At 33.3% G+C, this 12,715-nt stretch overlaps 1 pseudogene; it reads right to left on the bottom strand.

The window, feature by feature from the left end:
• Positions 1-1,126: 1,126 nt before the first annotated feature.
• LOC102661131 (protein transport protein Sec24-like At3g07100) lies at positions 1,127-10,794 on the bottom strand (annotated as a pseudogene).
• Positions 10,795-12,715: the final 1,921 nt, after the last annotated feature.

Genomic DNA, 12,715 nt, shown 5'->3' with positions numbered 1-12,715 from the left:
AAATTTTTCAAGAATTTAAAATTTCTCCATCCAAACACACTCTAAGAGTTTAGAAAAATTTATTAAATGGCTACAAACGAAACTAATTTATACACAGCTATCACTTCATAATAAATTATAAGTCAATGCTAGTTATTATTTTTTTTTTGTTAATATGTTAGCGGAGAATTTCAACCCACAATCTGTCTCTCCCTCTCTTTTCTATTCAATCCTTAAATTTTGATTTCCAAGTCAATTATATATATATATATATATATATATATATATATATATATATATATATATATATATATATATAATTGATTATTCAATTTACAAATCTTGTAACAATCAATAATCGATTGAGAGAAAAATATAATAAATTGAAATGTTTCAATTTAATAGATTATATTAAAAATTTAATCAGCTAAACTAAATTATGGCACAAATGTGCGTCCTATTTTAATAAGGTTATAAGAGTAATTTTCATACATTTATTTTAATTCTCTCCTCTCGTTCCATTCACACTAAACAACTCATTTTATTTCTACTCTATTTTTCACCTATTTTTCTTAAATAAACAACTCAATATTCAACTTTATTTTCACTCTTTTTTTAATTATCTATCTTCTATTTCCAATATTCAACTTTAATTACACAAACATTTTTAATAACTGTATATTTATGACATCAACTATCCTTGCCATTTAATCCAATTTTGGAGTTAAGAAAGTCAACATGCAAAAGTTTTATTCTTAAGAAACATTAATAATAATCAGTGATAGTACATGTACTGTCAGTGCGCGTACAAATAATTAATAATGTGTTTGCCAAATTATTTTATAAATTTGTATATCAAACTAAAAATATTTAATAATTAAATTTCTCTCATTAACTTATAAGCTTACCTCAAAACATTACTTTAGTAGCCCATCCTTTGTAATTTGTCTATTCAATCCTTTGCTCAACAAAAAAACATTTTACTTTAGTATCGTTTGAACTTATAAATTATAATTTAATATTTTTTTATCTCAATGCTTTAATAATTTTCTTCATATATTTCCTTCATTAATATTACACTATTTAATCTTTAAGCGAAAAAGATAAGAGATTAAAACTAACTAAATCGTGCAAAATCAAAAGAAGCTTGCAGACAAGGTAGTCATGATTTGGATTTGGAATAAGTATCACCAAACAAAATTCAAGAATTAGCATTTTGACATACCTCTCTTTCTGTGCCCCCACAAAAAAAAAAAACTTATCAAAAATGAAAATATACCACAGAAAATTGCAACCTATCTAAAAAAAAGTTTTATTTCCTATTTATAGGACAGCAAAACTCTTTGAATCTAAGATACATAATAGTGTGCTATAGAATATATTCCTAGCATTTTTGGTTCACCTAATTGATACATTCCGGGACGAACTTACAGTTTCCATACAGCATCCTTCTCACGACCAATTAGCCAAGTCAAGCATCCACGCTTGCTATGCATCCCCAAGCATAAACTCAAATGTAGAAATGAAATGGTCCATCAGTTACGAGAAAGGTAACAAACCTGACAAAAAAACCCTATCAAAAAGAGAACCACCGCATAAAGTAGACAGATGATTATGTTCAAATCAATAAAGGTATTGATCTCAAGCAGAGACTACGTAATATACATGAGGAGTGAGGAAATATCAAGTGAGAGCATGAGAGGAGATAACTTTGATTGTTTGATCTCAAATGAATGATCAATATTGAATTTAAGTAAAAGCAATCTTTACCATTTATATAAGATTGAATACTTTAAGATTAATCTCTTCTCACCTCTCAGATTCTCACTTGATTAATCTTATATATATTACACACGCTAAAGTACTTTCTTACTAGTCTACATAATGTTTCCCCCTATTTAAAACATCAAAGAGTCCTGGATTCTCAGTATTTCTCAAGAATTTGCTTTCATTTTGAAGAGTTTTAGGTGATCCAAATTTCATTTAAAGGATGTAAACTGCTTCAGAGTCCATATGTAATGTTGATTACGACTGGGCACTGTAATGCCACTCATATATAATAGGGACAATTACCACAGGATAAAAGATATCCATCAGGTAAAAAAGGTGGTGTCTATTGATTGCCAGCATGCAAACCACCAGATTTAATTGAAACCTCCTAATAAAAGACTACAATCTGTACCTCTATGTTATGCTTGATGCACTTGTCGGGAAATCTGTAGCATCCTATCAGCATACCCAATATTAGCACCCATTTGGTCCTCAAATAGGTTTGAAAGAAGGAATCCTTCTCTGGGGTGTTCGCCTTGCCTCACAACGTGGCACAACTGGTAATATGCACGGTCAGTACTTCTGAATTTCTTAAGTACCTTCTTCAGCTTCCTTGACATTTCGTTATCATTATCTTTAAGAGTAACCTGTTTATGGAAACAAAACATATACACAGTTCAAGATGGAGGTCAAATGTTATTCAACAAGACAGACAGAGGAGGAACACATCACAAATCTACTAAGTTATTTAATAGATTAAGATATCCATCAAAACCGGTGTAAGTCAAAACCAATCTCATCTTATTGAATAAACTAATTAAGCGACAAATTTCACACAAAATCCATCGTTGAATTCATTTTTTTTATCATGAAGCTGCAGCACAGAGAAATGCATACTAAATATATTTATTGAATACTCCAGTTTCTTTTATCAGCCTATTGAATACTCCAGTGATATATCTTAAGGTTAGTATTCAATATACTTGATGCAAGAAAATATCAACAATTTGTTTAAATACTTGATGATATCAATTTCCCTAAATTTGCCAAGCAAGGTCAATATGACAATTGTTAATAATTCAACAATCATATACATGTGCAGACATGCAGATTGCAGAGAGAAGAACTGAACAATAACAAGTTTTAATGAAGAACCAACAAACACTTTTGGAAGAATTTGAACAAGATGAGATAAAAATGAAAATTTTAGAATACAGAACTGCCTAAAATGACAAAAATAATTAACCCTTGTACTCTCTTTCCCTCTCTCCTCTTTCTTGAATATACAATACCTTTGCTAACTCTTCTGCAAGGTCCGACCGAAGTAAGTTCTTAGCTATATCAGGTGAAATCAGTCTACCAAACCATATAATGAATTGCAAGCCATCGTCATATATATAAAGGCCCCTAGAATCCAAGCTCTCCCCAGTCAAAGGTAACCTTCTATCAATGTTTCTGAAGTCATTGGACATAAACCACAGAAACAGAAACAATTTAAGGAGCAGACATTTAAACTTTTTATTGATGACTTTTCAGAGGCAGTAAATATATACCTTTAGAAGATATTCATCAATTCGAAGCAAACTGGGGTAGAGAAGTTTGAACAACACTTTTATTGGTAGGGTCATCATTGTGTGTCCTGCTGCACACTGTTCATCTAGAGGAACATCCCCATACCCACCACGGAGAGGTGTTGATCTACAAAGAGCTAAACCAGACAAGGGCAGGAACTTTAATGACTCAAGATATATCATCCTATTCACCAAGCAATGTTGCACAGCATATAGATTTCGATACTCTGGGAGGCCTTTCACAATTCTTAGTTGTACAACACTCCGTGCTTCTTCCAGTTTATGGGACAATGTTTTCTCAATTACTGCAAATATGAAGGAACTGTTTAATAAGATGAAAGCAACTATCATCCTAACATATGATGTCACTAGAATATATAAGTCATGTTGCCCTACCTAGCCTACTAAACAGAGATAAAATTGCACCAGTATTAGCCAGGCGATACATATCTGCCTAGTCTGTAACTACTGGAACTGCCGCTGTGTGTACTCTGATTCGCCTTTCTCCGCAAGATGCAGTATACCTATTTTAGTTGTTAGGGATGAAACCCTTTTTTATAGAAGTTTCAGATTCTATTCATACTGCCATAATGACCTCAACTGAATAACAAGCATGACAGACATCTACATTGATGTAAAACAGAAGAAATAAAAAAAAATTGATAAAATGTGCTGAAGCAAAAATGAAAAAAGATAAAATAAGTTCATTTCATTTTTTTCATTCCAAGTGCAAGTGCCACACCAAAATCAAGAAAGAAAAGAGAAGGATGGACTATGAAAAGTTGCAAGATGACAGCACCTCGTATAGGAATCATCATAGATCCCAACTATATATTGCTGCTAACTTGATCAAAATTTAATTGGATATCATTGATTCTTGTTAAAAAAATAACAACAATCTTCAAAAAGTCAAAAAGATAATCTCTTAATGCAAAAATGTGATGGATGAGACAAGCCTCGTGATTAACATGGATGATTATGCTGCAAGAATGAGCTTATACATCTATCTCGAATGGCAGTATCATAAAACAAATTATTCAAAATCACCAGAAAAGATGAAGATATGCATGCACTATAATTATAACTCATCTAAAGGATTATGGAAGAAAGGATACAACAATGCAACTTGGAAATACATTGTCTGAGTTGTCAATAATGTTTCTTCAAGAGATAGCTGCATGGCATATGCCTTATCACAATCGACAGCTGGAAGTGCTAACAAATCTGTGGACCTTAGCATAAAGTTTCCATGATAAGTTGTGAATCAGACACCTAAAAGCATAAAAGCAATTATCAGCTATATATTTGTTTATAAATTTATATAATTGCATACTTGCTGCATAAGACAAGAAAAACAAAAGGCAAGCAAGGTTAAACTCTCATGAATACACAAACCTTTTGCACATCTAATTCGCAATACAGCTTCCCAGCCAGTTTCTCTGGTAAGGTCTCTCCTTAGCTCATTTTGTAGTTTCTCCCCATGAATGACTGATTGGAAAGCTGGATAGTAATACACTTGACCAACAGTATATTTTGCCAGAGTTCCTATAAATAGTAAATTATAAGCAGATAGTGCACTTTGTTAGTCGTCACCTATAAGTATAACTATAAGATTGTTAGCATGCAAGACTATGTGATTAGAATAAGACCACTTATACTGAGGGAAGCAAATTTAACAGAATTACAAAGAAAGAAAATACATGCATTTGTTCACAGCCAAATAGCAAGCATCATCAAACAATTGGCCAATGCCAACTAAGCAGTTAAAGAACGGGAGGTAACCCTTTACTCGTATTTGAGTGGCCCTATTAGTTCATATTCCACCCATCCTTAATCACACAGCACAGCTGAGTAAAATTATGGTGTACTCATTCAATAAGTTTATGATTCAAAAGTCCAAATGAAGTGAAGATCATGAGAACTAAGGAAATTTTATGAAAATTAGTTTTTGAAAAAGAAAAAGAAAACATAAAAAGTGTGGCAAACCATCATAAAATAACACTGTCAACATAGAATCATCATAAATATCAATCCCACGGAGAAGTTGAAGGAATTGTAAATATTTAACTAGAGATGCTATGTCAGTGTACTTATCACTGAATGCATACATATTCACTAAGATCTGGCATTTAGAAAACTCAGCAGCCATTTGCTTGTAAAAGGGATCTTCTGGCAATCTTAACACATGTTCTTTATCTGTGCCATAAACTTTAGAATCATCTCCACGTAATTTCAAGCGACCAACACCAAGAGATGGGAGTGTGTTTTGAAAAATTAACAATTTCCCTCCAAGTTGACTCTGTATAAAGAGGCAGGGAAAGTTCACAACAGTGAAATGCATAAGAAATTGGGATTGGGGTGGAAAACATGCACTGAAATTCCACATTCTAAGTGAATGGTCCTTTAAATTTAGCAAACCATGGATTCCATTCCTGTGCATGTAACTTGCTTCAATATGATATATCAGACTTATTCAATGACTTTCTGGTCGTTTAGAGTGCCTAGCAAGACTTGAAATCCTTGCAACTGAACAAGGTCTTGAATATTAAAATTTAAATAAGATATTCCAATAATAGTTGTCATGTTTGATGGATTTTCTAGAACTGCATTAAGATTTTTCTACCATAATCCCAGGAAATATATATATATATATATATATATATATATATATATATATAATAGAAAATTATAACTAAAGTAAGTTTGCATCAACAACACTCAATTTCATTTATCCTCTTGCAATTTACCATGGAAACTAATCTTTTAAATCATACTGTAGCATTGTTTCAATAATAGAAAACTATATCCAATGCATTTGGTGTAAAAAAAGCTCACTACTACTTATGAGTCATGGCCAGAAAAAAACTCATAATAATAATATAGGTAAAAAGGGACTAGCATACCATAATCATAAAGGCAGCCTTAAGAGCAGGACCAAATGCAGATTCCAAATTCATGTTGTCCTGGAACATGGATGGCAGACTATCAAGAAAGGTTTCGACCACACTTCTTGATTCTGATACAAGGAGATCATCCGGCAGGGGAACAAATATGTCATCCAGATCTGAGACCACCAACATCTGTGGTTGAGCCAAGGATGACTGGAAAAGTGTAATATAGAATAATTAGCATAAAGTATACCAACTAATAAGGCAAATACGGACATATATTAACAATGGTAATACTATAATACTACAAACCTTCATGTTATAAAAATGTATTGTGCTGTCAAAAGTTGCAAACCCAATTTGTGTTCGTGGAAAGCCAGGCAACTCATCTAAGCATGACCTGATTGTTTGGGCCACAACCTGCAATAAGAACAACATCAATCATCATTAATAGTGAGTTTGGATGACACCTCCATAATAACTCTGAATTGTAAAATACAATCTATAAACCAAAGTTGCCCAGAAAAAACATTTGTTAAAGAGCTAAGCCATAACATTTTGTTACGTTTGGGCAAATGCCTTTTTGGACATTATTGGTATAATTTGACAATTTTTTCCATAACAAATTATAAATATTCTAAAAACAGTTTCACAGATAGAACAAAATGAGTGTATTTACAATAAAAAGGTAATTTTTACTAACAATATTCAAGCAAAACTCAATCTATCAAAGTTGCTTTTAGCAAATATTTTCAAAAGTAAAACTTATTCTTCCAAAAATTAATTCTTTAAAATACATTCTACTCAAGTAATTCTACGCAAATAATTCAAACGTGCTCATAAAGCACAAAATAAATCCCTTCTTTCTCTTTCCTCCCTTTCTGCGCGTGCTTTCCCCCTTGGTCCAATCCTACCTCTTCTTTTTTTCTTCTGTTGTGCATGTGGGTCTATAATGGCAGCATTTGGAAGCAAGAACTGATTTGCAGGTACACATCAGTTGTTGTTCTCAGTGTTTGCAGGCTGACAAAGTATAGACTGGCCATTTATACAAAACCCGTTTCAGCTCAAACAGATTGCTACTTTGCTAGACTGATCCAGTTTTAATAGCTGGACGCTTTATTACCAATTCAACATAAAGGCCGATTTTTACAGGTTAATCCAGTTGGTGACATAGCTGGTTCGTGGCCAAAACAGTCAGTTCAGCCCAGTTGTATAATGCTAAAAATAATCTACAAGATATACGACCTATTTATTTAAGCTTTTTAAAGTGATTTTAAGAATGATAAAAAAAGTGATTTGTTCTTTTGAGATTTTATGAAAAGCAGAAATTTCTTTTGTTTGGTTACAATTATAAACTTTTATTTTGAAAGGTAATTATAAATACAGTTTTTTTTTGCAACCTACTGAAAAGAACTTTTCAAAATAATCATAAATCATTTTTTTCTTCAAAAACTTGAACAAACACTAAACAATCTTAAAAGTGATTTTTTTTTCAAAATAAAAGTTATTTTTTCAGGGAAAAAAGCAGTACAAATGGGTTCATAATATCAAAAGTTTAGTGAAAATCTAAAATAACAGATTTTGGTGAGCAGATCACTTGATTGTCTAAAACTCTAAATAAACTAATCTTAAGACAATACATTATAGCCCAATCTTTTGTTCAGGCTGGTCGGACAAAATAGATCACATGCACCTGGCTAACTGGGCTCCAACTATTCAATTCATGCTAAAATACAAACAAATATTGCATATTAGTATAATTATTTTCTTAAATCAGACCTAAAAACCCCATTATCTGGTTAAGAAATGGAGTACAAATTATACACTGCTTCCAAGCTTCAGTTGTGCATAAGCTAAATTTCATATGAACCAAACAATTGCCACTCAAAAAAATGGAATCATCAATCATTACATAACAAAACTTATTAAAGATTAAAGAGCTAGAAAGTGAAGTGCTTACCTCAATCATTCCACTTCTAAATGCAGTTATGGAAACATCAATGAGGAAGAAATATACTGGAGGCATAGGAGGCCGCACCATATAATCTATTGGGGCAACATATTCTACAGTACCCTTTGTAAGCTCAGGTCGTTGATTCAAATCAATTCTTCTGCCAGTGGCATCTAATTGTGCATAATATTCACTAGGAACTGTACATAAGGTACAATATATTAGCATCTTAAGTAAGAAATATTAAACCAATTACATGTGCAAGTTACAGTCAAGGCAAACACACAACTTCCATTATAGAAGATCTTCATTAAAAATGTTACCAATCTGGATTGACACCATAACACTCAATATATTAGCTCTTAAGAAAAATATATTAAACCAATCATGTGGTCACTGAAACTACAATCCACCTTGTAAAGGTAACAAGCCAAGTATATGCATGATTTAATCAAGTGACCCTACGGGCACATATTCAATAAAATGGTAAAAATACATAAAGTAATGAATTTTCAGAACCACTAAGTATGTTCTTGTTTCAAATCATATATCAATATCTCCTAGACAGAGACTTAATTACTTCAATTTTCTTCTTTATATATGCACATTACTTTGATTTTAATAAGAAACATTAAGCATGTTCTTATTCCAAAATGTGATGGACTGAAGTTTAGGTCATTTTCCTCAATAGAGATTCAATTACTTTAATTCTCTTCTTTTATTATCTTAAAATTGTGAAGTACGTGAATGTAAAGTACCTTCATTAAGCAAGGAGCAGGTGTTGCACCGGAACTTTCTTCCACCTTCAGTAAATGTCACATATGGATTGACATATGTGCAGCATCTCCTACAACGTACAACGGCAGATGCGGCAAAATTAACTATGGGTACCTCTTCCTGAAATCAAAGAAACATAAGAGCAGTAATGCACAAAGAAAAAAAACAACATGGCCAGTATGAGTAACTGCCAATCAAACAGAATAGTGAGGCACTAACCCCATCAGGATATTCTGCAAGCGGACATACAACTGCTCCAAGAGGAAGAGGCCACCTCGAACATAAGGACTGTGAGATAGGAATTGCACTGGTTGTGAGACGTAGATATCTAGAATTGCAGTTCATGGGATACATCTCAGATAAAGACTTTGGCTCCCCGTCACCATCCAATGGCCTAGGCAGTTCGTTAGCATCAATGGACGACTCCACGAGTCCAGGACGAGCTTGAATTGATAGCGAATTGAAGTCTTCTGTCAAACCCTGAACATCACCTATAGGCGGTCCAGATCCTGGGTGTTGCATGGGCTGGATGCCTAACGGAGCAGCCATTGGGGGCTGCGAAACATAACCTCCTTGATGAGGTTGAAAAGGCAAAGATGCTGCAGGTGGGATAGGTCCATAATTTCCTTGATTGGAAGGGTGAGAGGAATGCATAGGTGGAGCTTGAATATCTGCACCAGCCTGTTTTTGTGCATATCCAGGAAAAGATAGCTGAAACACAGGAGGAGGAGCACTCGAACCTGAAAGTGCAGGAGAGGGAGACCCCATTGAAACAAAAGGGTCTGTGACTGCGGCCAAGGTTGCGGCTGAAGAGAAGGTGGAAAAGGGTGTGTTTGACCAGCAGAAGGTTGAATTGCCGGTTGTCCCATAGGCGGAACATGTGGGGAAGGTGCTTGAGCATTTGAGGAAAAATGTTGCCCTGGAAAATGCTGGAAAGGTCCACCAGCAGGTGGGAAATTGGAAGGAGGAGGAGGCACTGAAGGGTCATTAAACTGCCCCGGTGGCACGGGTCTAAAATGTGGCACCCAGGGTCGAACTGCTGGCCCGGATGATGAAAATGGTGTGGAAGCCAAGGGTGGAGCAGGAGGAGTAGGTCGAAAAGAAGGAGGCTCTAATCCAACCATGGCACCACCAGTTGGTGCAAAAGGTGTCACACCCTGTGCTGCAGCAGCAAAGGGTGGCCTTGAAGGATAGGTTGGACGACAAGGGTTTTCAGTCCCCATAGTTTACACAACACAACAATAACAATAATCCGAACCACTTGTTAGGTTTTAAATTAATTCATAGCTTTGGTTCCACTTCAACCATCACCAAGCCTGCAAGAGAAAGCAATTCGATACAACCGATGCAGAAAAAGCCACAAAGTGTCTAACACAGTACAAAAGGCATTTCACTCAATTCAGGAAACTGAAAAAAAAAAAAAAACACAATGAACTAAGAGACGGATCGAAAAAGGTGAAAGTGAATCGGAGATCGCGGCAGAACAGAATGAAAGACTTACCGATGCTGATGGGATAGGAATTAGATCGGAGAGGCATGTGGTGAATCGGAATAGGGATATTCGATTGAATCACTTGCTCAATGCTTGTTACACCATGTCCTAGTTCTCGCTGCTATCACAAGCCCTTCTTCTTCTTCATACTCTCGCAATAATCGTATTTCATTTTTTTTTATTTGATTCACTCAACACCAAAAATCCAAAATATTACTACAACTTTTGTTTCATATGACACCAATTAGTGGAAACTGGAAAATGGAAAAGGAAAATGACTTCACCTAAATTTCCAGATACGTTGTTGGTCTGGAGAAACGGGTGTTAGTGGTTGCATTTGCAAACAAAATATTTTTAATCTTTTTTATTTTATTTTTCATTATCGTTTTGTATTACAGACTTATAAAATAATTTCATTTCATCCCTCCTCACTTGTGTTAACTATACATTATTCTGAATATAATTGTATAATATAAATTTTCATATTCTTAAAAAAAACAATATATATATATATAAAAGAAAAAAAATAACAGTCATTAAATTTTATAAAACTATGCTTTTCTACATAGAAGTAAAACATTCATGAAAACAAAATAAGCCTTCACAAAACTCTATTCCAATCATATAAGCCTGGAGCTAAAGACCACAAAAAAGGAGTTCCCCAATTTTTACATTAGTTTTAATTTTTGTTCCCATTTTAGCAAAACAATTAGCATAATATAATTACCTTTCTATAAAAGTTGATCCAACTCTACCACTCAATTAAGGAATAATTAGATTCCTACTCTCTAAAATGATGCAAGCAAGCTTATTGATATGAACCATAACATCTTTAATGAGATTAGTTAAGAATCAAGATAAAATAGAACGTCACACTAAAGCTACAAATCCTTTTTTTTTTCAAATGACAAATTTCTTCGTTCAAAGTTAAGGATAGACCAATTTTAAAGTCATAAATTCAACATAGATATTGATTAATTCCAGTATGCGAGAAACTTAAAACATAACCACAAAGATCATTTTGAATAACCACACCAAACCTAGAAAAATGATAATCATGTGAAATATTTGTTCTTCCTACACTTTTTAACGGAGTTTAACAATTTGTTTTTGCTTTTTTAACTTTGTTTGCGCCCTAAAGTATTTTTTTATATGTAAATGACATAGTTAGGAATGTAACTTGCAACTATGAAAAATGAGACAGAGGAATAGTGAACATTGTCACTAGGGCATCAAGGAATAACTGTGGAGCATCGACTGCAGTGAAGGCAAAAAAGAAAACTAATTATTTTGTTACTTGGGCGTCTGGCGATCACACCAACACTAGGAACCCTAGTGCCCAAGAAGAAGAGAAGTTTTGTTTAACACATAGTGATAACACACACAGTAATCTAATGTTTAATAGAAACATAAAAAAAAACGAATACCAAGTCAGTTTACTTGTTAGATTGTTCATCAAAACACTGCTTATTCCAAGACTTTTATTAGGCAACACTTCAATATTCAAAAACATCCACAACCTCCAAAGGATGAAATAATAAAAGTGCAAAATTGGCCATAAGTAAACTTACACATCTAGCTATAGTTATCCAAACTGAAAAAATAGGATTCAAGTAAAATTGAATACAAACTCATTGTTAGACTTGGAGCAGATTCTTAATAAAAATGATACTCTCTTCAGCATATGATCAAGTGCAAATAATAGAATTAGATAAAGGTCAATTGTATCTAATAAGATTTATAAGGAAAGACTTCATGACAAACTAATTAACCAAATAATAAGATGCTAAACTTTTTTAGCAACTCCTATCTTTTGCAACCTTTACTAATGGTCATTGTCTTTATTTTGGACCTTCGAGTTCAATAGACAATCGTAACTAGAATTGACGATATACTCATTATATGAGGCTAGACTATTATATCATTCACGTAAAGATTTTCAATTACTGGAATGACTTGAATCGAGTTTAATATCACTAAAAAAACTAGTGACTAAAAAAATGAAAGTGTCAAATTTGATTACTCGAATATGAGTGTTCAATATTTACAAAAGAAATTATTTTAAGATGGAGAGAGATAGGGAGAAAAAGAAAAAATAATAAATATGAAGGAAAAGATAGAGAAAATATGATGAAAATAAATTATAAGAGACTGAAATTTACAAATATCATCACTCTTATATAAAAGAACGTAAGTTTGTGGGATAATCATGTGTATCTCTTTATGTACGATACAGTGAAAGCTTGTAAAACTTGGCTTTGAAAAAGAAAAAACTTACTAAAATATG

The sequence above is a fragment of the Glycine max genome, chromosome 10 (genome assembly GCF_000004515.6).
Source record: "Glycine max cultivar Williams 82 chromosome 10, Glycine_max_v4.0, whole genome shotgun sequence".
Taxonomy (NCBI): domain Eukaryota; kingdom Viridiplantae; phylum Streptophyta; class Magnoliopsida; order Fabales; family Fabaceae; genus Glycine; species Glycine max.
Note: the sequence above shows the minus strand (reverse complement) of the source record. Positions and strands in the feature narration are given on the sequence as shown.